Genomic DNA, 27693 nt, shown 5'->3' with positions numbered 1-27693 from the left:
TGAACAAATGGGTATATCGCTCACATGGTTAGTCACAGAATTAAGAATACTTGGATGCAGCTAGTCTGTGGGTGGGTGAGATAAAATCTAATGCCTGTGAGTAGATGAAGAAAATGTTGTCATAAAATAGAGTACACCCTAAGGAAAGACAGAGCAAGAAATTTGTTGTGTGAAATGAGGATGGTAGAATTTAATACTACGATACTTTTGAAACCCAAGAGATTACTTCTAAGCATGCAATGTGAACAACACTATGATGCTTTTGAAACCCAAGAGGTTACTTCTGATCATGCAATGTGAACAATATTAGTCTAGTTTAGTCATCCCATTACATAGCACTCAGAAAACATTCAATGATGTTGCCCAAAATTGTTCCTCTTATGATTGTGATTCTATTGAGTACTACAGTCTATCGTTGAATGGGAGGATTGCATACTAGGTAAGGAGACAATTAATCACTCTACCCTAAACTTTTCCAATTTGTGTAGACACAAAGAAGATTACAAGATAGACACTAGCTTAAGTAGATGGTATTCCGATGACAAGTCAACTTGGTGAATAGAAAGTGCACTTTCCCCTAAAAAAATCATTGATCCATCACTTCTAACGTCAATGACTGAAATGACCACCAACATAAGCTTCAGCCCATTCATCAACGAAGGGTTCTAAACCCTCACATTAAAAATAGAATGAGCCTACATCTAACAGAATATCATTATTTGATATCAAGCAGTAAATATGTCCAAAATCAAAAGAACATTCCTCAAAACGAATTTGACCCATGTATCAGACAACTATTTATGAAAATACGTAGATACATAGCAACGAAGCTATGGTGACCATATCTTTGGTACCAAACCAAAAACCCAGTAAAATGGCTAAGAAGGGTAAAGATGAGAGTATGCAAGCATACTTCTTAAGAATAACCGAGATCAAGAACGATCTCCTATCTATTGGGGAGGCTATTACTGACAGGGAAATGGCACTCACGACTCTTGGAGGATTACCATCCGAATGGTACGTGTTTAGGACTACTCTTCTGAACAATAATGTAATTCCTGGTTTCGAGGAATTAATGGCTAGATGCATTCAAGAAGAAACAAGGGAAGAAGAGCAAGAAATGCCCATGCCTAAAGGTCCTCCCGCTGCCTTTTCTTCTCATGCTAAGAAAAGAAATAATTCCTGGACTAAATCAAAAGGAAAGGTTGGACCTAAGGGTGGAAGAAAATGATGATGTTACATTTGCGATAAAGCAGGTCACTATGCAAGGGAGTGCCCTGATAGAAAGGACTCACACCGGGACGACGATCAAAATCCCTCTGATGGTAATCAAAGGAATGAAAAATTTAATAGCAAAGGTAAGAGGAGAGCTGGGAATCGAGGAAGAGGACAACCATTCAAGAAGGCTAGAAATTCCAGGATGTATTAAATGCACTTGACCTCAAAAAGAACTTAGTTTCCATCTCGGCAATGGAAGACAAAGGCTACAAGGTAACCTTCAGCAATGGCAAGGTATGTGTATAAAAAAATAATGTTAAAGATGCCTTTACTCTTGGGTTTCGTGTTGATTCATTATATTAGGTCGATGGAAGTCCGCTAGGTATCATGTCTTATGACACATCTCTTTAGTCCGAACTTTGGCATCGGAGGTTTGGCCCCCTTCATTATAAAGCTATACTCGGTGTAAGACAAATGGTGACAGGGATGCCCAAATTCCGAGTAGAGAAAGAAGGTGTATGTCTAGGATGTGCCGAAGGAAAGCTCAAAAGGGGACCATTCCCCTCAAGCCAAAGCAAGACCTCCGATATATTACAGTTGGTTCACTCAGGCATATCTAAGGCTGGCATTAAGAGGGAGACTACTACACCACATACTCCTAAGCAGAATGGTCTGGCGGGAAGGAAGAACCGTATGATTGTGGAAGCTGTCCGGGCCATGCTACATGATCAAAGACTTCCGAAGTTTCTATGGGCTGAAACTACAAACACCGCCATATATGTACAAAATCGATGCCCTTATCAAGCATTGGGTTCCAAGACTCCTGAAGAAATGTTCACCGCCGGTCAAAGGGAAGTCGTGATTAGTCATGATGTCACCTTTGACGAAGATATGGCTCTCAGCAAGGTGGACAATCTTCTGACTTTGAGGAGCTCTCAAGAAGTCGACACCAGGGAACCGAAAGAAAAGGATGATGAATCAATGCCTGATGTAGAAGAACCCATGGATTCGATTGATCCTCATCCACATGAGCCTTCCTCTTCTAGGAAGAGGTCTTCATGGCTTAGGGGGATACTTGATGATGCTGAAGGACATGCTGCACCCCAAGGAACCTTTCGTGAAAGTAAGAAACCTAACAGGTATCAGGGATACCTGACCATCATGAGCACGATCATACAAAATGAGCCTTCATCATTCTCAGATGCCGTCAAGCATCAAGTATGGAAGGATGCTAACACCGAAGAATATGAGTCTATTATGAAGAATGATGTCTGGGAAGTAGTTCCCAGACCCCAGGACAAGACAGTTGTTACTTCCAAATGGCTTTACAAGATAAAGCATGCAACAGATGGAAGTACGGAAAAGTATAAGGCTCGTTTTGTTGCTCGTGGTTTCTCCCAGAAGGAAGGTATAGACTATGATATTTGCACCTGTTGCTAGATATATGACCATCCGCTTGATCATAGCCCTTGTGGCTTCACAAGGATGGAACCTACATCAGATGGATAGACCGCGTTTTTGCATGGTTCGATCAAAGAAGAGGTCTATGTGGAGCAACCTGAAGGATTTGAGATTTATGATTGAAAATCTCATGTATGCAGGTTGAAGAAGGCTCTCTATGGGCTGAAGCAAGCACCCCGAGCATGGTATGAGAGGATCGATAGCTACTTGATGAAGCTGAGATTCACTAGGAGTGAAGCCGATCCTAACCTTTACTTTAAGGTTGAAGATGACAAACCTCTCAGACTGGTGCTGTACGTGGATGACCTCTTTCTAAGAAGTGCATACCCTCTCATTCACAAATGTAAGAGGGAGTTGGCTTCTGAATTTGAAATGAAGAACCAAGGACTTGAAGTGTGGCAGAAGCCAAGGGAAATTTTCCTATCTCAAGTAAAATATGTGGTGAAGATTCTGAAAAGATTTGGTATGATGGACTGCAAGCTTGTGACTACCTCGAGGATCTTAACTTTCAGAAGTTATATGGTAGTGATGTCGAACCAGATTTGGGAAATGCCTCTGAGTTTCAAAAAAACTCATTCGCGTTGATGTTCTTGGTGAACCTCCGTCCGAACATATGTTTTGCAGTTAGCATTGTGAGCTCATATTTAGTTGAGCTTCACTAGATTGGTGCCAAGAATCTTCTGAGATGTCTTTAGGACACAATCTCTCATGGATTGAGATACACTGCATGATTATTCGAATGCTGATTAGGCAAGTAGTGTGGAGGATCACTGGAGCACTTTTAGTGTTGTTTCTCTTTGGATTCTGCTTCGATATAATGGATGAGCAGGAAGCAGAAGTCGGTTGCCATAAGCATCACTGAGACTAGATACATATCTACGAGTATGATCTCGTATGAAGCTGCCTGGTTGGGAAAGCTCTTCAATGAGCTGTTTGAACACATACCACTGTGATTCTCTGTAACAACTAGAGGTGGGATTCGATTACTGAGGAATCCCGTATTCGTCGATTGCTCCAGCAGATAGACATCATCTGGGATATGGTAAGTCAATGAGCAAGGAGGCTCCATCACATTAAGATGATGTACAGGTCGATACACCTTGTCAAAGCCCCGAGGAAAGATCTAATCTGTGATTTTCCCAAACGACTTGGAGTCGTCAAGAAACCCTTGTACAAGGGTCCTGCATGTTGCATACATTGAGCTCTGGGAGCTCTGAGGACTTGCGGTTCTTACTGGAGCAACATACAACCACAGGGTGACTCACCCTCCCCTGGTGGTGTGCACTGGAACAAGATGATTCGCTCTCTTGTGGGGCAAGATGATTCGCTCTCTTGTGGGACAAGATGATTCGCTCTCTTGTGGAACAGGATGATTTGCTCTCCTGTGTAGTAGGATGATGTGTTCTCCTGTGAGGCCTGGATTGATGTGTTCTCCATGGCGACTGTAGCAGGATTGATGTGTTCTCTTGTGAGGTCTGGATTGATGTGTTCTCCATGGCAACTGTAGCAGGATTGATGTGTTCTCCTGTGAGGCCTGGATTGATGTGTTCTCCATGGCGGCCTGGATTGATGTGTTCTCATGTGAGGACAGGATTGATTAGTTCTCCTGTCGAGGCATCCTACCCATGCAGTCTAGGACTCATGGGAAGTACCTCTCATCTGATCAATGAGCAGGGAAATGATGTTAGGGACCATAGTAGTACCGATGGACACATCGTTGTGTCTACCATACTCCCTACGCTAGGATGACCTCCATTGATCTGGGATCAATGATATTGGTCTGGGGCCAGTGGTAGGAGTTGTACCATACTATGACACTGACTTCGGGTCGGTTGAGACTGGTCTGGGACCAGTGGTACATACTCTGAGACTGACTTCGTGTCAGTGCAGTACTGGTCTAGGACCAGTGAGAGTGGTACATACTATGACGCTGACTTCGGGTCGGTTGAGACTGGTCTGGGACCAGTGGTACACTCTCTGAGACTGCGATACTAGTTTGGGACCAGTGGTAGGAGTGGTACTTACTATGAAGCTGACTTCGGGTTGGTTGAGACTGGTCTGGGACTAGTGGTATGCACTCTGAGACTGACTTTGAGTCAGTGGAGGATGATATTGGTCTGGGACCAGTGGAGTTGTACTCACTATGACGCTGACTTCGGGTTGGTTGAGACTGGTCTGCGACCAGTGGTACATACTCTGAGACTGACTTTGAGTTAGTATGATACATCCTCGATCATTTCTTCTTCTTCATAATTCGGATAAAAGCAGAGCAGAACAGAACAATGCAAGAGTAGAGCAGAACAGAGCAGAACAGTACAGATCAGTACAGGGCAGAACAAGAAGAATAGAGCAGAGCAGGGCAAGGGTCAGGCTGTACAGGGCAGTGCATTTGATGGATGAATAATAACGACCAATAAACAGATTGCAGATGAAGTTCTCCCTAGTTTAGAGGGAGTGTTAAAATTGGCAACCAGGGCAAAACTTCATGTGGGTCATCTTATTCATGGTTGATAATATTTTTATTAGATTCCTCTCGTCGAGAGGTGTAGGATTGATATAAAGATCATCCGATTCCGATAAGTATTCATGGAGATATGAATTTATTTTGATTATGGAATTATTATCAAGCCGACCTACAACTCATGTAGGCTCAGAAGCCCAACAGTCACATCTATTCAAACACCAACGTTGTGTATAAATATAGGAGGAATTTTCCTCATTTGGACTCACTCATCTCATCACATCTCTCTCTCTCTACTGCGCAGAAAAGAGTCTCTTCTCTATTTCGCAGAAAAGGGTCTCTCTCTCACACGTGAAGTCGGAAGCTGTTGAACCTGAAGCTGTAACTGCAGATCCAAAGTTTGACCAGCGTTGACCATCATATCTCCTCCTTAGAACTGCGCTGTAGGTCCATCTGGATCTCCTCTGAAAGCCGCAACTTTTGGTGGTGGAATCAAGTCAATCCGACGGACGGTTTGCAAGATATCGACTGCCCTAGTTTGAAGGAAGCTGCTGAAACTGAAGCTGCAACTGCAGAAGTAAATTTTGACCTGCGTGGACTAGAAGATATCCTCATCTGAACTGCATTGTAGGTTCATCTGAACCTCCTCTAAAAGCGGCAACTTTTGGTGGTGGAATCAAGTCAATTCGACGGACGGTTTGCAAGATATCGACTGCCCTAGTTTGAAGGAAGCTGCTGAAATTGAAGCTGCAATTGCAGAAGTAAAGTTTGACCTGCGTGGACTAGAAGATATCCTCATCTGAACTGTGCTATAGGTTCATCTGAACCTCCTCTGGAAGCCGCAACTTTTGGTGGTGGAATCAAGCCGATCCGACAGTCGGTTTGTGAGATATCGTCTGCCCTAGTTTGATGATGACGCCGCTCATGCTGATGCTGCTGATCTAGGGTTTGCTACTGCTGATATAAATCAGATTTATTGTACTATTTCTCTCTGCTGAATTATTGAAGATAAAAGAAGATTTGATCAAAGGGTTTCCCCACACATTGTGGGGTTTGTCCCTGGCTAGCCGCCACATCTTGTCTCTTGTCTTGGCTTGTTTTCTGTCAATCGTTTAACGTTCTATCTGCACTTTACTTTATGTATATGTGATTGCTAATCTGTGGAATATAATAAGAAAAACAAGTAAAGTGTTATAAGCATAGAACATACCATATCTTAACATTCTCAAAGGTTGCAAAAGAGCTTAAATCAACATTTTCATATAAAAAAACTGCATGTAAATTCTTACCATTTTCCTCATCTTTCGACTGAAGGAAAAAGATGCTTTGAAACTCCTTCCTAATTCCTGAGGTGTCTTCTTGGAATCTTGGCCTTTCTTATTTCAGCTCCTTGGACTTTGGTGCTGATAGAACCTCATCCTCATCATCATGAGGACAAAAGGTGCAGACTTGGCCATCTTCCTTCTCTGAGGGGCTTTCTGCACTAGCCTCTTGTGTAAGGGTTGTTTTCGAAGAGGATGATGATGAAGGTGAGGATGGAGGTGAAGATGATGGTGAAGAATATGGTGGTTCATCATAATTCCCTTTTGAAGGCTTGTCATCATCTCCTCTTTTTCCTCCAGAAGAACCCTCTCCTTTTGAAGGCTTGGAGCTCTCACCCTTCAATCTTGAATTTCTCTCTTCATAGAGAACTTTCACCATGTGGGTCATGTCAAGGAATGCTTTTTTGAAAGAATTCTCATCCTTTGATATATTATCAACTCCTCCATCATGAGACATGCTTACTAAAGCTTCAGGAACAACTTTAGGTGAAACTTATGGTGGGGATTGTGGCAAATGTGCTCTCCTTGTCCTTGTCCCAAATTGAGAACCTATACCCACAAGCTTTCCCTCTCCTCTCTTAAGCCTCAACCTTGTAAGCATCATAAACACTTGCAAACAATTAAATCCTCACAGGAGCAAAGAAAACCTATTCTCTAAGGCCAAACTTGGTCTGTATATGAAACTACTTGAGGATTATGTAAATTGCAAGTTAATAAAATGAGTTTTTATGGCTTTTTAAGTTGAATTTATACACATTAAAACATGAATTTAATTGATATATTGCAGAAAATTGCAGATAATAAAACCATAATAGTAACCACAAAACAAAACATGATGAAGGAGTTCACCCCTCCTGGGCTACGTCTCCTGGTCCAGCTTCCAATGCTTGGCCCTCTTTCATTATGCTAAAAGATGATGACAAAAATGAGTTACAGTGCTCAAATGGCTTCAAAAACTGCTTCAACGGCTTCATAGCTATCAAAAACCATTTTCTAGCCTCTTTCTACTCCCAAAAAGACCAAAAACTGAGAGAGTAATGAGCTTTCCAAGTTTTGCTGCTAGTTGACCCACAATTTCGCCAAGTCTGGCTAACTGTCCTATATTTTCGCCCCATTTTTCGCTAATGGAGCAACAAATTGGCACACCACCGGTGCAAATTATGGGACCGTTAATTTCTCCATTAACTCATGTGCGCACCGGTGGTCACATGGGCGCTCCACGTGACTTGGGGTTGGACCCCGCGGTCTAGCTCCCCTTCGTATCAGCCCTTGGTCTCGGCATTATGGTCGCAAGGCCAATGTTTAAGGTTGGGGGGGTCGGGGCTAAGCCCTAGCCCTCGGTCTCGCCCCTAGTCCTTGTGGGCGTGGCGACCGGGGCTGGGGCTAGCCCTCGACCCCTTACCCCAATACTCACCCCAATAATGTTTAAATAAACATATGGTGGGTCCTTTACACAAGGCCCACATTGGCGCAATGGTGTATGCAGATATTTGTTGGTAAGCGGTTTCAGGTTCGATTCTTGTGGAGTAAAATTCAGACTTGCCCCAAAAAATTTCATGGCCACTGAGGCACCACGTGGCATCCTATGGCTGGGCCATGTGGCGGCCTCCGGTTACTCCACCTAACCAACAACAAACTGACCAATAAATAATCACCAACTCAGCACAAATAAGAATATGAAAAGTGGCGCGATGTCATTGGCCATTTTTGAAGCCCAGTCATATGCCAACTCGGCAGGCCCAGTGAGTATGCCACGTCAGCATTACAGACTGTTGACTGGGTAGTCGTGCACATAATTTTGCCTGCTTGCCAAAACGATCAGAACTCATTTCCGGGAGCATACGACGTCTGTTTTCTGTGAAACGAGTTGCGCTGGATTCAAGTAGACGAGATCTACGCGATCATTCATGTTTTGCTTCAATCTGAAAAATTTCATTTTTGAGCATATTTTTTAGCATCAAATCACTCCTCCCCATTGGAAGATTTTGGATCCCAAAAGCTCTTTTATTACTGAATTCAACAATTTGAGCTTTTCATGAAAACTGATCTTTTTCCTTGATTCTAGAGACATTGTCTTGTTGTTGTAGACACCATCTTGCTGCAATTTCCCAGAATTTGTAGAAAAACCAACTGTTCTTGAAGAAACAAACATATTCCTTCATCGGTCGTCAATCAAAGGAAACTTAAACAAATTGAAAATTTTCTCACCTCGAACACTGTCGACATGGTGATGTTTAGCTTGTCTTACCTTGTCTTGCTTTCCTTTCCTAGGATGAAGTTGCGGATGCAATTTCCAGCACTTCTCGACCCAATGGCCACTAATATTACAATGGGTGCATAAATTTTTGTGCTTGCTGCTTGATGACATTGTCTTCGAACCTAGAAGAGAGTTTTTCTTCCTTGTTTCATTCCCACATTCAAGCAACTCTTTCCTTTGCTGACACTTCTTCACACTATGGTTATGTGAATGATAGAAAGTGCATGGAACCATATTCCATAAAACTTTATTCAATTGATTATGTGGCTCAAAATCAAAGAAACTATTTGAGTGAGGCTTATACCTTCCCTTGTTATCCTTTGAACCATGCTTCTTACACGAGAGACTTGAATGGTGAGAAGAACTTGTCTTAGTCTCTGCTTCAACTTGCTCATCTCTCTTTGGAGAGGTCTTGCATTTCATGTAGTCCTTTTGCTTTAGAAACCAAGTTGGTACCAATTCCGGATGAAAATCCCAACAATTTTCCTCGTCATGTCCTCTCTTATGACAAAAAGATCATGATACCCAAGAGATATCACTGGAAGACCATTCTCCCTTTTCGACATAGCCCAAACCTTAATATCGAGGTCTCTCCTTTGCCTCAATTGGATGGACAATGCCCTGATTGTTCACTCCAAAGCCTCCTCCCTTGTAACCCATATTGGACAAGAACGTTGTTCCTATGCCTTTTCTATGCTTCTCAAAGGCTGCAAAAGAGATTAAATCAACATTTTCATGTAAAGAAACTGCATGTAAATGCTTACCATTTTCCTCATATTTCAACTGAGGGACAAACATGCTCTTAAACTCTTTCCTAATTCTTTAGGTGTCTTATTAGACTCCTGGTCTTTCTTCTTTCAGATCCTTGGACTTTGGCGCTGATAGAACCTCATCTACTTCATCATGCGGACAAAACGTGCAGACTTGGCCACCTTCCTTCTCTGAGGGGCTTTTTGCACTAGCCTCTTGTGAAAGGGTTGTTGTGGAAGATGATGATGATGAAGGTGAGGATGGAGGTGAAGATGATGGTGAAGAAGATAGTGGTTTGTCACCATTCCCTTTTAAAGGCTTGTGCTCATCTCCTCCTTTTCCTCCAAGAGAACCCTCTCCTTTTGAAGGCTTGGAGCTCTCACCCTGCAATCTTGAATTTCTTTCTTCATAGAGAACTTTCACCATGTGGGTCATGTCAAAGAAAGCTTTTCTTAAAGCCTTCTCATACTCTGACATATTATTATCTCCTCCATTAGACATGCTTACTGAAGCTTCAGGAACAAATTGAGGTGAAACTTGTGGTGGAGATTATGGCAAATGTGCTCTCCTTGACCTTGTCCCAAATTGAGAACCCATACCCACAAGATTACCTTCTCCTTTCTTAAGCTTCAACCTTGTAAGCATCAGAAACACTTGCAAACAATTAAATCGTCATAGCAGCAAAGAAAACTTATGCTCCGATACCAAACTTGATTTGTATATGAAACTGCTTAAGATTATGTAAATTGCAAGTTAATAAAATGAGTTTTTATGAATCTTCAAGTTGAATTCATACAAATATTAAAACATGAATCTAACTCATAAATTGCAGAAAATTGTAGAGAATAAAACCATAATATAACCACAAAAGAACAAGTGATGAAGGAGTTCACCCCTCTTGGGCTACATCTCTTGGTCCAACTTCCAATGCTTGGCTCTCTTTCATTATGTTGAATGAAGGTGATTACAATGAGTTATAGTGCTCAAATGGCTTCAAAACCTGCCCCAACATCTTCAGAGCTATCAAAGACCCCTGTCTAGCCTCTTTCTGCTCCCAAAAAGACCAAAAACAGATAAAGTTATGAGTTTTCCAAGTTTTGTTGCTAGTTGACCCATAATTTCTCCAAATCTGGCTAATTGTCCTACATTTTCACCCCATTTTTCGCTAATGGAGCAACAAATCAGTGCATCACTAGCGCAAATTGTGGGACCATTAATTTCTCCATTAACTCCTGTGCGTGTCAGTGGTCACATGGGCGCTTGATGTGACCTGGGCTGGCCCTCGCGATCTAGCTCCCCTTCATATCGTCCCTTGGTCTCAGCGCTATGGTCGCCTGACCAATGGTTAAGGTTGGGGGGGCGGGCTAAGCCCTGGCCCCCGGTCTTGCCCCTAGTCCTTGTGGGCGCGATGACTGGGGCTAGGGCTAGCCCTTGGTCCCTTACCCCAATACTCTACCCCGTTAATGTTTAAATAAATATATGGTGGGTCCTTTAGTAAAAGGCCCACCTTTGACGCAATGGTGTATGTGGATATTTGTTGGTAAGAAGTTTCAGGTTCGATTCTTGTGGAGTGTAATTTGGACTTGCTCCAAAAAATTCAGTGGCCACCGAGGTGCCACGTGGTAGTCAAAGAAAGCATGTTGAGACATGCCGATGATCATAACCTTAGTCTTGAATACGAATCTATATTGACTTGATGGTTTGCTTGCAGGCCTCACTTTGGTACTTTCTATTTCTATTTAGAAACTTCAAATAACTAGAAGAATAATTATGTTTCCCTCCTCTTATCGGAATGACACTACTCTTTCAAAGGAAAACTGTCCAACCTACAGTTGGGTTCTGGCTGTCTTCCAATTATCACCTGGATCTGGAGAAAGAGAGAATATAGTGTAATATTTAAATACATCCTATTGGAATTATGATTTATGCCACTAGTTTTATTTTTGAATATGCTTATTGAATAATGTAGCTTATGCAATAAGGCACAGGCCATGCCACAAAAAAAACAGGGGTGGAAAATAGGTTGTGCCACAATCACAACAATGCAAAATCTGGGGAGAATAAAAAGTCCCTGCTTTCTAGATTCTCACTGAAAAATATAATCAAGGTCAACCTCCTCATGTGTTCAAGGAGTTTAGGGTTTTCAAAATAAGCCTAAAGAGAGTTACAATGTGACAATATTGTAAATGCTTTAGCTACTTGGAATAGATTAGAATGTAGGGTTGATGTTTCTGTTGGAGCCTAAATTCATGCAATGTTCAGATTGCAAGTTGGCCTCCAACAATTATCAAAACAATATGTTATGTTCCCATTGTAGTTTTTGATGCCTACTGCATCCATTCTAGGATTGATGGTCAACATGCTTCATACAAAACAAGAACCAAGGAGATAGTACGCATTGCACAAATTTACCCATATGTCCCTTATAACACTTTCTTCATCATAAGCTTGGTGAAGTCAATTGCATTTCCCCAAAACATCTCTATGGGAATCTTCCAAGCATTGTGGAGGAGGCATTTGAATGCAGTCCATATATAGAAGCATGCTTCAATTAACTTTAATGCAGTGACAAATGAACCAGCTTCAGCCCAACGAATTTTATATTGTATTTATTAAAGGATGGGTACTTCCATGAAGTCAGTTAAAGGTATCAATCAATAGTAAATAGGCAGAAACTCTTACAAGCCAATATTCCTGGTAATCTACTCTATCTCCAACAAGAACATAACTTTCACATAAAACCAAAATACATTAAGTTTTGAAACAACCATTCACATAGTTCTGCACATGTTTCACTTTCAAGATAGCTCATTGTTTGCATTTTGTTCTATGTGGAGGGATGAGGTAACCCTCAGCTCTTGCTCAAGGACACTTCAAGATGTCCAATCTTTAGATCCCATAGCTTATTTAGGATCTATCTAAGTTTTAGGAACTTGTGGGAGGAAGTTATGTTGTCCATTCTACATGCCTTTTCACTTTCTTTCTTTTTATTCTCTATTGTTTGTAAATATTTTCCTATAAATATAAAACATATTCTATTCAAAAGAAAGAAGAAGAATAGATAAAAATCTATCATTGAATTCATTAGAACAAAGTTTGGCTTTGATTGTCTATATACAAGGTCACTGTAAACCACAAGGAGAAAGCTCAGAGGGGCAAGACGCTAAAGAAAATGTGTTCAATGTAGAGGTATGAATATATAGGCAAAGGAAATCTCTCTGGAGTCTGTTAGCAGAAAGACATTGTCCAAGGAGTCAAGTTGATCTGTAAATGTAATATGCCTATGGCCTCTCCATTTCACCAACACGGATCCTTTGTGGAATTAATAAATTCAACTGGTGTCTCTGCAATTCCTTGAATGACAGATTACAACAATGCATATAAATTCTTTAACAATAACCTGTGTCTCTGTGTTATGCTTTCAGTTATTTATTTTATGTGTGGCCTATCCAGAGAACCCAGTTTCTAATACATTGATTTCCAACCATTAAATAAGGTTATTTCATTTCAAAACATTCCCAGCACTTCTATGCTCATTAATAAAACAAAAGAACAACTATATATATTGTTCGATCAGACACAAACATCACAGTGAGCATTATCCTTCAAGGAAACGCTGAATTTATGGTTCTTAATTTGAAGAGAAGGCAATGGGGATTTAAATATGCACTTGGTTTGAAATATGGTATCCAACCACCAATGCTGCATTAAATAAGAACAGAAGCACCCCAGCATTAAATAAGAATAGTAGCACTTTCCTCAAGTTTCAACTTTCAACATCAACATCACCAAGCATTGCCACATTTATATATTCAGATGAGGGCCAACAATTTAAATGGGAGTATCTACAGACCATCTCATTTTCTGCCCTCCATCTCAGCAATTAACAAAGTAATGAGCAAGTATTTGTTTACAAAGGAAAAGATATGAAGTGACATACATATACCGATTTTTCATGTATACTTGTTTTGCTGCAATTTACCATACTATGCATTCTCCAAAGACTGCCTGGTCCTGCATATGTTCAATTTCAGAATAGGGGTCCAAAAAAATAATAATTTTCAGTGCAGAAATGATATATGGAGAATTACATAGCTTGAAAGACATCCATAATACATATACATTGAACAAATGGGTATATCGCTCACATGGTTAGTCACAGAATTAAGAATACTTGGATGCAGCTAGTCTGTGGGTGGGTGAGATAAAATCTAATGCCTGTGAGTAGATGAAGAAAATGTTGTCATAAAATAGAGTACACCCTAAGGAAAGACAGAGCAAGAAATTTGTTGTGTGAAATGAGGATGGTAGAATTTAATACTACGATACTTTTGAAACCCAAGAGATTACTTCTAAGCATGCAATGTGAACAACACTATGATGCTTTTGAAACCCAAGAGGTTACTTCTGATCATGCAATGTGAACAATATTAGTCTAGTTTAGTCATCCCATTACATAGCACTCAGAAAACATTCAATGATGTTGCCCAAAATTGTTCCTCTTATGATTGTGATTCTATTGAGTACTACAGTCTATCGTTGAATGGGAGGATTGCATACTAGGTAAGGAGACAATTAATCACTCTACCCTAAACTTTTCCAATTTGTGTAGACACAAAGAAGATTACAAGATAGACACTAGCTTAAGTAGATGGTATTCCGATGACAAGTCAACTTGGTGAATAGAAAGTGCACTTTCCCCTAAAAAAATCATTGATCCATCACTTCTAACGTCAATGACTGAAATGACCACCAACATAAGCTTCAGCCCATTCATCAACGAAGGGTTCTAAACCCTCACATTAAAAATAGAATGAGCCTACATCTAACAGAATATCATTATTTGATATCAAGCAGTAAATATGTCCAAAATCAAAAGAACATTCCTCAAAACGAATTTGACCCATGTATCAGACAACTATTTATGAAAATACGTAGATACATAGCAACGAAGCTATGGTGACCATATCTTTGGTACCAAACCAAAAACCCAGTAAAATGGCTAAGAAGGGTAAAGATGAGAGTATGCAAGCATACTTCTTAAGAATAACCGAGATCAAGAACGATCTCCTATCTATTGGGGAGGCTATTACTGACAGGGAAATGGCACTCACGACTCTTGGAGGATTACCATCCGAATGGTACGTGTTTAGGACTACTCTTCTGAACAATAATGTAATTCCTGGTTTCGAGGAATTAATGGCTAGATGCATTCAAGAAGAAACAAGGGAAGAAGAGCAAGAAATGCCCATGCCTAAAGGTCCTCCCGCTGCCTTTTCTTCTCATGCTAAGAAAAGAAATAATTCCTGGACTAAATCAAAAGGAAAGGTTGGACCTAAGGGTGGAAGAAAATGATGATGTTACATTTGCGATAAAGCAGGTCACTATGCAAGGGAGTGCCCTGATAGAAAGGACTCACACCGGGACGACGATCAAAATCCCTCTGATGGTAATCAAAGGAATGAAAAATTTAATAGCAAAGGTAAGAGGAGAGCTGGGAATCGAGGAAGAGGACAACCATTCAAGAAGGCTAGAAATTCCAGGATGTATTAAATGCACTTGACCTCAAAAAGAACTTAGTTTCCATCTCGGCAATGGAAGACAAAGGCTACAAGGTAACCTTCAGCAATGGCAAGGTATGTGTATAAAAAAATAATGTTAAAGATGCCTTTACTCTTGGGTTTCGTGTTGATTCATTATATTAGGTCGATGGAAGTCCGCTAGGTATCATGTCTTATGACACATCTCTTTAGTCCGAACTTTGGCATCGGAGGTTTGGCCCCCTTCATTATAAAGCTATACTCGGTGTAAGACAAATGGTGACAGGGATGCCCAAATTCCGAGTAGAGAAAGAAGGTGTATGTCTAGGATGTGCCGAAGGAAAGCTCAAAAGGGGACCATTCCCCTCAAGCCAAAGCAAGACCTCCGATATATTACAGTTGGTTCACTCAGGCATATCTAAGGCTGGCATTAAGAGGGAGACTACTACACCACATACTCCTAAGCAGAATGGTCTGGCGGGAAGGAAGAACCGTATGATTGTGGAAGCTGTCCGGGCCATGCTACATGATCAAAGACTTCCGAAGTTTCTATGGGCTGAAACTACAAACACCGCCATATATGTACAAAATCGATGCCCTTATCAAGCATTGGGTTCCAAGACTCCTGAAGAAATGTTCACCGCCGGTCAAAGGGAAGTCGTGATTAGTCATGATGTCACCTTTGACGAAGATATGGCTCTCAGCAAGGTGGACAATCTTCTGACTTTGAGGAGCTCTCAAGAAGTCGACACCAGGGAACCGAAAGAAAAGGATGATGAATCAATGCCTGATGTAGAAGAACCCATGGATTCGATTGATCCTCATCCACATGAGCCTTCCTCTTCTAGGAAGAGGTCTTCATGGCTTAGGGGGATACTTGATGATGCTGAAGGACATGCTGCACCCCAAGGAACCTTTCGTGAAAGTAAGAAACCTAACAGGTATCAGGGATACCTGACCATCATGAGCACGATCATACAAAATGAGCCTTCATCATTCTCAGATGCCGTCAAGCATCAAGTATGGAAGGATGCTAACACCGAAGAATATGAGTCTATTATGAAGAATGATGTCTGGGAAGTAGTTCCCAGACCCCAGGACAAGACAGTTGTTACTTCCAAATGGCTTTACAAGATAAAGCATGCAACAGATGGAAGTACGGAAAAGTATAAGGCTCGTTTTGTTGCTCGTGGTTTCTCCCAGAAGGAAGGTATAGACTATGATATTTGCACCTGTTGCTAGATATATGACCATCCGCTTGATCATAGCCCTTGTGGCTTCACAAGGATGGAACCTACATCAGATGGATAGACCACGTTTTTGCATGGTTCGATCAAAGAAGAGGTCTATGTGGAGCAACCTGAAGGATTTGAGATTTATGATTGAAAATCTCATGTATGCAGGTTGAAGAAGGCTCTCTATGGGCTGAAGCAAGCACCCCGAGCATGGTATGAGAGGATCGATAGCTACTTGATGAAGCTGAGATTCACTAGGAGTGAAGCCGATCCTAACCTTTACTTTAAGGTTGAAGATGACAAACCTCTCAGACTGGTGTTGTACGTGGATGACCTCTTTCTAAGAAGTGCATACCCTCTCATTCACAAATGTAAGAGGGAGTTGGCTTCTGAATTTGAAATGAAGAACCAAGGACTTGAAGTGTGGCAGAAGCCAAGGGAAATTTTCCTATCTCAAGTAAAATATGTGGTGAAGATTCTGAAAAGATTTGGTATGATGGACTGCAAGCTTGTGACTACCTCGAGGATCTTAACTTTCAGAAGTTATATGGTAGTGATGTCGAACCAGATTTGGGAAATGCCTCTGAGTTTCAAAAAAACTCATTCGCGTTGATGTTCTTGGTGAACCTCCGTCCGAACATATGTTTTGCAGTTAGCATTGTGAGCTCATATTTAGTTGAGCTTCACTAGATTGGTGCCAAGAATCTTCTGAGATGTCTTTAGGACACAATCTCTCATGGATTGAGATACACTGCATGATTATTCGAATGCTGATTAGGCAAGTAGTGTGGAGGATCACTGGAGCACTTTTAGTGTTGTTTCTCTTTGGATTCTGCTTCGATATAATGGATGAGCAGGAAGCAGAAGTCGGTTGCCATAAGCATCACTGAGACTAGATACATATCTACGAGTATGATCTCGTATGAAGCTGCCTGGTTGGGAAAGCTCTTCAATGAGCTGTTTGAACACATACCACTGTGATTCTCTGTAACAACTAGAGGTGGGATTCGATTACTGAGGAATCCCGTATTCGTCGATTGCTCCAGCAGATAGACATCATCTGGGATATGGTAAGTCAATGAGCAAGGAGGCTCCATCACATTAAGATGATGTACAGGTCGATACACCTTGTCAAAGCCCCGAGGAAAGATCTAATCTGTGATTTTCCCAAACGACTTGGAGTCGTCAAGAAACCCTTGTACAAGGGTCCTGCATGTTGCATACATTGAGCTCTGGGAGCTCTGAGGACTTGCGGTTCTTACTGGAGCAACATACAACCACAGGGTGACTCACCCTCCCCTGGTGGTGTGCACTGGAACAAGATGATTCGCTCTCTTGTGGGGCAAGATGATTCGCTCTCTTGTGGGACAAGATGATTCGCTCTCTTGTGGAACATGATGATTTTCTCTCCTGTGTAGCAGGATGATGTGTTCTCCTGTGAGGCCTGGATTGATGTGTTCTCCATGGCGACTGTAGCAGGATTGATGTGTTCTCTTGTGAGGTCTGGATTGATGTGTTCTCCATGGCAACTGTAGCAGGATTGATGTGTTCTCCTGTGAGGCCTGGATTGATGTGTTCTCCATGGCAGCCTGGATTGATGTGTTCTCATGTGAGGACAGGATTGATTAGTTCTCCTGTCGAGGCATCCTACCCATGCAGTCTAGGACTCATGGGAAGTACCTCTCATCTGATCAATGAGCAGGGAAATGATGTTAGGGACCATAGTAGTACCGATGGACACATCGTTGTGTCTACCATACTCCCTACGCTAGGATGACCTCCATTGATCTGGGATCAATGATATTGGTCTGGGGCCAGTGGTAGGAGTTGTACCATACTATGACACTGACTTCGGGTCGGTTGAGACTGGTCTGGGACCAGTGGTACATACTCTGAGACTGACTTCGTGTCAGTGCAGTACTGGTCTGGGACCAGTGAGAGTGGTACATACTATGACGCTGACTTCGGGTCGGTTGAGACTGGTCTGGGACCAGTGGTACACTCTCTGAGACTGCGATACTAGTTTGGGACCAGTGGTAGGAGTGGTACTTACTATGAAGCTGACTTCGGGTTGGTTGAGACTGGTCTGGGACTAGTGGTATGCACTCTGAGACTGACTTTGAGTCAGTGGAGGATGATATTGGTCTGGGACCAGTGGAGTTGTACTCACTATGACGCTGACTTCGGGTTGGTTGAGACTGGTTTGCGACCAGTGGTACATACTCTGAGACTGACTTTGAGTTAGTATGATACATCCTCGATCATTTCTTCTTCTTCATAATTCGGATAAAAGCAGAGCAGAACAGAACAATGCAAGAGTAGAGCAGAACAGAGCAGAACAGTACAGATCAGTACAGGGCAGAACAAGACAAAGCAGAACAGGAAGAATAGAGCAGAGCAGGGCAAGGGTCAGGCTGTACAGGGCAGTGCATTTGATGGATGAATAATAACGACCAATAAACAGATTGCAGATGAAGTTCTCCCTAGTTTAGAGGGAGTGTTAAAATTGGCAACCAGGGCAAAACTTCATGTGGGTCATCTTATTCATGGTTGATAATATTTTTATTAGATTCTTCTCGTCGAGAGGTGTAGGATTGATATAAAGATCATCCGATTCCGATAAGTATTCATGGAGATATGAATTTATTTTGATTATGGAATTATTATCAAGCCGACCTACAACTCATGTAGGCTCAGAAGCCCAACAGTCACATCTATTCAAACACCAACGTTGTGTATAAATATAGGAGGAATTTTCCTCATTTGGACTCACTCATCTCATCACATCTCTCTCTCTCTACTGCGCAAAAAAGAGTCTCTTCTCTATTTCGCAGAAAAGGGTCTCTCTCTCACACGTGAAGTCGGAAGCTGTTGAACCTGAAGCTGTAACTGCAGATCCAAAGTTTGACCAGCGTTGACCATCAGATCTCCTCCTTAGAACTGCGCTGTAGGTCCATCTGGATCTCCTCTGAAAGCCGCAACTTTTGGTGGTGGAATCAAGTCAATCCGACGGACGGTTTGCAAGATATCGACTGCCCTAGTTTGAAGGAAGCTGCTGAAACTGAAGCTGCAACTGCAAAAGTAAATTTTGACCTGCGTGGACTAGAAGATATCCTCATCTGAACTGCATTGTAGGTTCATCTGAACCTCCTCTAAAAGCGGCAACTTTTGGTGGTGGAATCAAGTCAATTCGACGGACGGTTTGCAAGATATCGACTGCCCTAGTTTGAAGGAAGCTGCTGAAATTGAAGCTGCAATTGCAGAAGTAAAGTTTGACCTGCGTGGACTAGAAGATATCCTCATCTGAACTATGCTATAGGTTCATCTGAACCTCCTCTGGAAGCCGCAACTTTTGGTGGTGGAATCAAGCCGATCCGACAGTCGGTTTGTGAGATATCGTCTGCCCTAGTTTGATGATGACGCCGCTCATGCTGATGCTGCTGATCTAGGGTTTGCTACTGCTGATATAAATCAGATTTATTGTACTATTTCTCTCTGCTGAATTATTGAAGATAAAAGAAATTTGATCAAAGGGTTTCCCCACACATTGTGGGGTTTGTCCCTGGCTAGCCGCCACATCTTGTCTCTTGTCTTGGCTTGTTTTCTGTCAATCGTTTAACGTTCTATCTGCACTTTACTTTATGTATATGTGATTGCTAATCTGTGGAATATAATAAGAAAAACAAGTAAAGTGTTATAAGCATAGAACATACCATATCTTAACATTCTCAAAGGTTGCAAAAGAGCTTAAATCAACATTTTCATATAAAAAAACTGCATGTAAATTCTTACCATTTTCCTCATCTTTTGACTGAAGGAAAAAGATGCTTTGAAACTCCTTCCTAATTCCTGAGGTGTCTTCTTGGAATCTTGGCCTTTCTTATTTCAGCTCCTTGGACTTTGGTGCTGATAGAACCTCATCCTCATCATCATGAGGACAAAAGGTGCAGACTTGGCCATCTTCCTTCTCTGAGGGGCTTTCTGCACTAGCCTCTTGTGTAAGGGTTGTTTTCGAAGAGGATGATGATGAAGGTGAGGATGGAGGTGAAGATGATGGTGGTTCATCATAATTCCCTTTTGAAGGCTTGTCATCATCTCCTCTTTTTCCTCCAGAAGAACCCTCTCCTTTTGAAGGCTTGGAGCTCTCACCCTTCAATCTTGAATTTCTCTCTTCATAGAGAACTTTCACCATGTGGGTCATGTTAAGGAATGCTTTTTTGAAAGAATTCTCATCCTTTGATATATTATCAACTCCTCCATCATGAGACATGCTTACTAAAGCTTCAGGAACAACTTTAGGTGAAACTTATGGTGGGGATTGTGGCAAATGTGCTCTCCTTGTCCTTGTCCCAAATTGAGAACCTATACCCACAAGCTTTCCCTCTCCTCTCTTAAGCCTCAACCTTGTAAGCATCATAAACACTTGCAAACAATTAAATCCTCACAGGAGCAAAGAAAACCTATTCTCTAAGGCCAAACTTGGTCTGTATATGAAACTACTTGAGGATTATGTAAATTGCAAGTTAATAAAATGAGTTTTTATGGCTTTTTAAGTTGAATTTATACACATTAAAACATGAATTTAATTGATATATTGCAGAAAATTGCAGATAATAAAACCATAATAGTAACCACAAAACAAAACATGATGAAGGAGTTCACCCCTCCTGGGCTACGTCTCCTGGTCCAGCTTCCAATGCTTGGCCCTCTTTCATTATGCTAAAAGATGATGACAAAAATGAGTTACAGTGCTCAAATGGCTTCAAAAACTGCTTCAACGGCTTCATAGCTATCAAAAACCCTTTTCTAGCCTCTTTCTACTCCCAAAAAGACCAAAAACTGAGAGAGTAATGAGCTTTCCAAGTTTTGCTGCTAGTTGACCCACAATTTCGCCAAGTCTGGCTAACTGTCCTATATTTTCGCCCCATTTTTTGCTAATGGAGCAACAAATTGGCACACCACCGGTGCAAATTATGGGACCGTTAATTTCTCCATTAACTCATGTGCGCACCGGTGGTCACATGGGCGCTCCACGTGACTTGGGGTTGGACCCCGCGGTCTAGCTCCCCTTCGTATCAACCCTTGGTCTCGGCATTATGGTCGCAAGGCCAATGTTTAAGGTTGGGGGGGTCGGGGCTAAGCCCTAGCCCTCGGTCCCGCCCCTAGTCCTTGTGGGCGTGGCGACCGGGGCTGGGGCTAGCCCTCGACCCCTTACCCCAATACTCACCCCAATAATGTTTAAATAAACATATGGTGGGTCCTTTACACAAGGCCCACATTGGCGCAATGGTGTATGCAGATATTTGTTGGTAAGCGGTTTCAGGTTCGATTCCTGTGGAGTAAAATTCAGACTTGCCCCAAAAAATTTCATGGCCACTGAGGCACCACGTGGCATCCTATGGCTGGGCCATGTGGCGGCCTCCGGTTACTCCACCTAACCAACAACAAACTGACCAATAAATAATCACCAACTCAGCACAAATAAGAATATGAAAAGTGGCGCGATGTCATTGGCCATTTTTGAAGCCCAGTCATATGCCAACTCGGCAGGCCCAGTGAGTATGCCACGTCAGCATTACAGACTGTTGACTGGGTAGTCGTGCACATAATTTTGCCTGCTTGCCAAAACGATCAGAACTCATTTCCGGGAGCATACGACGTCTGTTTTCTATGAAACGAGTTGCGCTGGATTCAAGTAGACGAGATCTACGCGATCATTCATGTTTTGCTTCAATCTAAAAAAATTCATTTTTGAGCATATTTTTTAGCATCAAATCACTCCTCCCCATTGGAAGATTTTGGATCCCAAAAGCTCTTTTATTACTGAATTCAACAATTTGAGCTTTTCATGAAAACTGATCTTTTTCCTTGATTCTAGAGACATTGTCTTGTTGTTGTAGACACCATCTTGCTGCAATTTCCCAGAATTTGTAGAAAAACCAACTGTTCTTGAAGAAACAAACATATTCCTTCATCGGTCGTCAATCAAAGGAAACTTAAACAAATTGAAAATTTTCTCACCTCGAACACTGTCGACATGGTGATGTTTAGCTTGTCTTACCTTGTCTTGCTTTCCTTTCCTAGGATGAAGTTGCGGATGCAATTTCCAGCACTTCTCGACCCAATGGCCACTAATATTACAATGGGTGCATAAATTTTTGTGCTTGCTGCTTGATGACATTGTCTTCGAACCTAGAAGAGAGTTTTTCTTCCTTGTTTCATTCCCACATTCAAGCAACTCTTTCCTTTGCTGACACTTCTTCACACTATGGTTATGTGAATGATAGAAAGTGCATGGAACCATATTCCATAAAACTTTATTCAATTGATTATGTGGCTCAAAATCAAAGAAACTATTTAAGTGAGGCTTATACCTTCCCTTGTTATCCTTTGAACCATGCTTCTTACACGAGAGACTTGAATGGTGAGAAGAACTTGTCTTAGTCTCTGCTTCAACTTGCTCATCTCTCTTTGGAGAGGTCTTGCATTTCATGTAGTCCTTTTGCTTTAGAAACCAAGTTGGTACCAATTCCGGATGAAAATCCCAACAATTTTCCTCGTCATGTCCTCTCTTATGACAAAAAGATCATGATACCCAAGAGATATCACTGGAAGACCATTCTCCCTTTTCGACATAGCCCAAACCTTAATATCGAGGTCTCTCCTTTGCCTCAATTGGATGGATAATGCCCTGATTGTTCACTCCAAAGCCTCCTCCCTTGTAACCCATATTGGACAAGAACGTTGTTCCTATGCCTTTTCTATGCTTCTCAAAGGCTGCAAAAGAGATTAAATCAACATTTTCATGTAAAGAAACTGCATGTAAATGCTTACCATTTTCCTCATATTTCAACTGAGGGACAAACATGCTCTTAAACTCTTTCCTAATTCTTTAGGTGTCTTATTAGACTCCTGGTCTTTCTTCTTTCAGATCCTTGGACTTTGGCGCTGATAGAACCTCATCTACTTCATCATGCGGACAAAACGTGCAGACTTGGCCACCTTCCTTCTCTGAGGGGCTTTTTGCACTAACCTCTTGTGAAAGGGTTGTTGTGGAAGATGATGATGATGAAGGTGAGGATGGAGGTGAAGATGATGGTGAAGAAGATAGTGGTTTGTCACCATTCCCTTTTAAAGGCTTGTGCTCATCTCCTCCTTTTCCTCCAAGAGAACCCTCTCCTTTTGAAGGCTTGGAGCTCTCACCCTGCAATCTTGAATTTCTTTCTTCATAGAGAACTTTCACCATGTGGGTCATGTCAAAGAAAGCTTTTCTTAAAGCCTTCTCATACTCTGACATATTATTATCTCCTCCATTAGACATGCTTACTGAAGCTTCAGGAACAAATTGAGGTGAAACTTGTGGTGGAGATTATGGCAAATGTGCTCTCCTTGACCTTGTCCCAAATTGAGAACCCGTACCCACAAGATTACCTTCTCCTTTCTTAAGCTTCAACCTTGTAAGCATCAGAAACACTTGCAAACAATTAAATCGTCATAGCAGCAAAGAAAACTTATGCTCCGATACCAAACTTGATTTGTATATGAAACTGCTTAAGGATTATGTAAATTGCAAGTTAATAAAATGAGTTTTTATGAATCTTCAAGTTGAATTCATACAAATATTAAAACATGAATCTAACTCATAAATTGCAGAAAATTGTAGAGAATAAAACCATAATATAACCACAAAAGAACAAGTGATGAAGGAGTTCACCCCTCTTGGGCTACATCTCTTGGTCCAACTTCCAATGCTTGGCTCTCTTTCATTATGTTGAATGAAGGTGATTACAATGAGTTATAGTGCTCAAATGGCTTCAAAACCTGCCCCAACATCTTCAGAGCTATCAAAGACCCCTGTCTAGCCTCTTTCTGCTCCCAAAAAGACCAAAAACAGATAAAGTTATGAGTTTTCCAAGTTTTGTTGCTAGTTGACCCATAATTTCTCCAAATCTGGCTAATTGTCCTACATTTTCACCCCATTTTTCGCTAATGGAGCAACAAATCAGTGCATCACCAGCGCAAATTGTGGGACCATTAATTTCTCCATTAACTCCTGTGCGTGTCAGTGGTCACATGGGCGCTTGATGTGACCTGGGCTGGCCCTCGCGATCTAGCTCCCCTTCATATCGTCCCTTGGTCTCAGCGCTATGGTCGCCTGACCAATGTTTAAGGTTGAGGGGGCGGGCTAAGCCCTGGCCCCCGGTCTTGCCCCTAGTCCTTGTGGGCGCGATCACTGGGGCTAGGGCTAGCCCTTGGTCCCTTACCCCAATACTCTACCCCGTTAATGTTTAAATAAATATATGGTGGGTCCTTTAGTAAAAGGCCCACCTTTGACGCAATGGTGTATGTGGATATTTGTTGGTAAGAAGTTTCAGGTTCGATTCTTGTGGAGTGTAATTTGGACTTGCTCCAAAAAATTCAGTGGCCACCGAGGTGCCACGTGGTAGTCAAAGAAAGCATGTTGAGACATGCCGATGATCATAACCTTAGTCTTGAATACGAATCTATATTGACTTGATGGTTTGCTTGCAGGCCTCACTTTGGTACTTTCTATTTCTATTTAGAAACTTCAAATAACTAGAAGAATAATTATGTTTCCCTCCTCTTATCGGAATGACACTACTCTTTCAAAGGAAAACTGTCCAACCTACAGTTGGGTTCTGGCTGTCTTCCAATTATCACCTGGATCTGGAGAAAGAGAGAATACAGTGTAATATTTAAATACATCCTATTGGAATTATGATTTATGCCACTAGTTTTATTTTTGAATATGCTTATTGAATAATGTAGCTTATGCAATAAGGCACAGGCCATGCCACAAAAAAAACAGGGGTGGAAAATAGGTTGTGCCACAATCACAACAATGCAAAATCTGGGGAGAATAAAAAGTTCCTGCTTTCTAGATTCTCACTGAAAAATATAATCAAGGTCAACCTCCTCATGTGTTCAAGGAGTTTAGGGTTTTCAAAATAAGCCTAAAGAGAGTTACAATGTGACAATATTGTAAATGCTTTAGCTACTTGGAATAGATTAGAATGTAGGGTTGATGTTTCTGTTGGAGCCTAAATTCATGCAATGTTCAGATTGCAAGTTGGCCTCCAACAATTATCAAAACAATATGTTATGTTCCCATTGTAGTTTTTGATGCCTACTGCATCCATTCTAGGATTGATGGTCAACATGCTTCATACAAAACAAGAACCAAGGAGATAGTACGCATTGCACAAATTTACCCATATGTCCCTTATAACACTTTCTTCATCATAAGCTTGGTGAAGTCAATTGCATTTCCCCAAAACATCTCTATGGGAATCTTCCAAGCATTGTGGAGGAGGCATTTGAACGCAGTCCATATATAGAAGCATGCTTCAATTAACTTTAATGCAGTGACAAATGAACCAGCTTCAGCCCAACGAATTTTATATTGTATTTATTAAAGGATGGGTACTTCCATGAAGTCAGTTAAAGGTATCAATCAATAGTAAATAGGCAGAAACTCTTACAAGCCAATATTCCTGGTAATCTACTCTATCTCCAACAAGAACATAACTTTCACATAAAACCAAAATACATTAAGTTTTGAAACAACCATTCACATAGTTCTGCACATGTTTCACTTTCAAGATAGCTCATTGTTTGCATTTTGTTCTATGTGGAGGGATGAGGTAACCCTCAGCTCTTGCTCAAGGACACTTCAAGATGTCCAATCTTTAGATCCCATAGCTTATTTAGGATCTATCTAAGTTTTAGGAACTTGTGGGAGGAAGTTATGTTGTCCATTCTACATGCCTTTTCACTTTCTTTCTTTTTATTCTCTATTGTTTGTAAATATTTTCCTATAAATATAAAACATATTCTATTCAAAAGAAAGAAGAAGAATAGATAAAAATCTATCATTGAATTCATTAGAACAAAGTTTGGCTTTGATTGTCTATATACAAGGTCACTGTAAACCACAAGGAGAAAGCCCAGAGGGGCAAGACGCTAAAGAAAATGTGTTCAATGTAGAGGTATGAATATATAGGCAAAGGAAATCTCTCTGGAGTCTGTTAGCAGAAAGACATTGTCCAAGGAGTCAAGTTGATCTGTAAATGTAATATGCCTATGGCCTCTCCATTTCACCAACACGGATCCTTTGTGGAATTAATAAATTCAACTGGTGTCTCTGCAATTCCTTAAAACAGATTACAACAATGCATATAAATTCTTTAACAATAACCTGTGTCTCTGTGTTATGCTTTCAGTTATTTATTTTATGTGTGGCCTATCCATAGAACCCAGTTTCTAATACATTGATTTCCAACCATTAAATAAGGTTATTTCATTTCAAAACATTCCCAGCACTTCTATGCTCATTAATAAAACAAAAGAACAACTATATATATTGTTCGATCAGACACAAACATCACAGTGAGCATTATCCTTCAAGGAAACGCTGAATTTATGGTTCTTAATTTGAAGAGAAGGCAATGGGGATTTAAATATGCACTTGGTTTGAAATATGGTATCCAACCACCAATGCTGCATTAAATAAGAACAGAAGCACCCCAGCATTAAATAAGAATAGTAGCACTTTCCTCAAGTTTCAACTTTCAACATCAACATCACCAAGCATTGCCACATTTATATATTCAGATGAGGGCCAACAATTTAAATGGGAGTATCTACAGACCATCTCATTTTCTGCCCTCCATCTCAGCAATTAACAAAGTAATGAGCAAGTATTTGTTTACAAAGGAAAAGATATGAAGTGACATACATATACCGATTTTTCATGTATACTTGTTTTGCTGCAATTTACCATACTATGCATTCTCCAAAGACTGCCTGGTCCTGCATATGTTCAATTTCAGAATAGGGGTCCAAAAAAATAATAATTTTCAGTGCAGAAATGATATATGGAGAATTACATAGCTTGAAAGACATCCATAATACATATACATTGAACAAATGGGTATTATCGCTCACATGGTTAGTCACAGAATTAAGAATACTTGGATGCAGCTAGTCTGTGGGTGGGTGAGATAAAATCTAATGCCTGTGAGTAGATGAAGAAAATGTTGTCATAAAATAGAGTACACCCTAAGGAAAGACAGAGCAAGAAATTTGTTGTGTGGAATGAGGATGGTAGAATTTAATACTACGATACTTTTGAAACCCAAGAGATTACTTCTAAGCATGCAATGTGAACAACACTATGATGCTTTTGAAACCCAAGAGGTTACTTCTGATCATGCAATGTGAACAATATTAGTCTAGTTTAGTCATCCCATTACATAGCACTCAGAAAACATTCAATGATGTTGCCCAAAATTGTTCCTCTTATGATTGTGATTCTATTGAGTACTACAGTCTATCGTTGAATGGGAGGATTGCATACTAGGTAAGGAGACAATTAATCACTCTACCCTAAACTTTTCCAATTTGTGTAGACACAAAGAAGATTACA

The 27693-nt window shown here is 41.0% G+C and overlaps 1 long non-coding RNA gene across 1 annotated transcript in view; it reads right to left on the bottom strand.

Annotated features, from left to right (window-relative positions):
- The window catches only part of LOC149255211 (uncharacterized), a 61187-nt gene extending 34094 nt beyond the window's left edge, over positions 1-27093 (bottom strand). The window contains exons 1-2 of the long non-coding RNA XR_016267210.1: positions 27004-27093; positions 13410-13483 (exon numbers count right to left, since the gene is read on the bottom strand). This is a non-coding gene — a long non-coding RNA (uncharacterized LOC149255211). The remainder of the gene's footprint in view (positions 1-13409; positions 13484-27003) is intronic.
- Between the last annotated feature and the right edge of the window lie 600 nt (positions 27094-27693).

This window comes from Pinus tabuliformis, chromosome 7 (assembly GCF_031772625.1).
Source record: "Pinus tabuliformis cultivar Carrire ecotype Pingquan chromosome 7, CPIR1, whole genome shotgun sequence".
NCBI lineage: Eukaryota > Viridiplantae > Streptophyta > Pinopsida > Pinales > Pinaceae > Pinus > Pinus tabuliformis.
The sequence above is the reverse complement of the archived record's forward strand: the minus strand, read 5'-3'. Positions and strand labels throughout refer to the sequence as shown.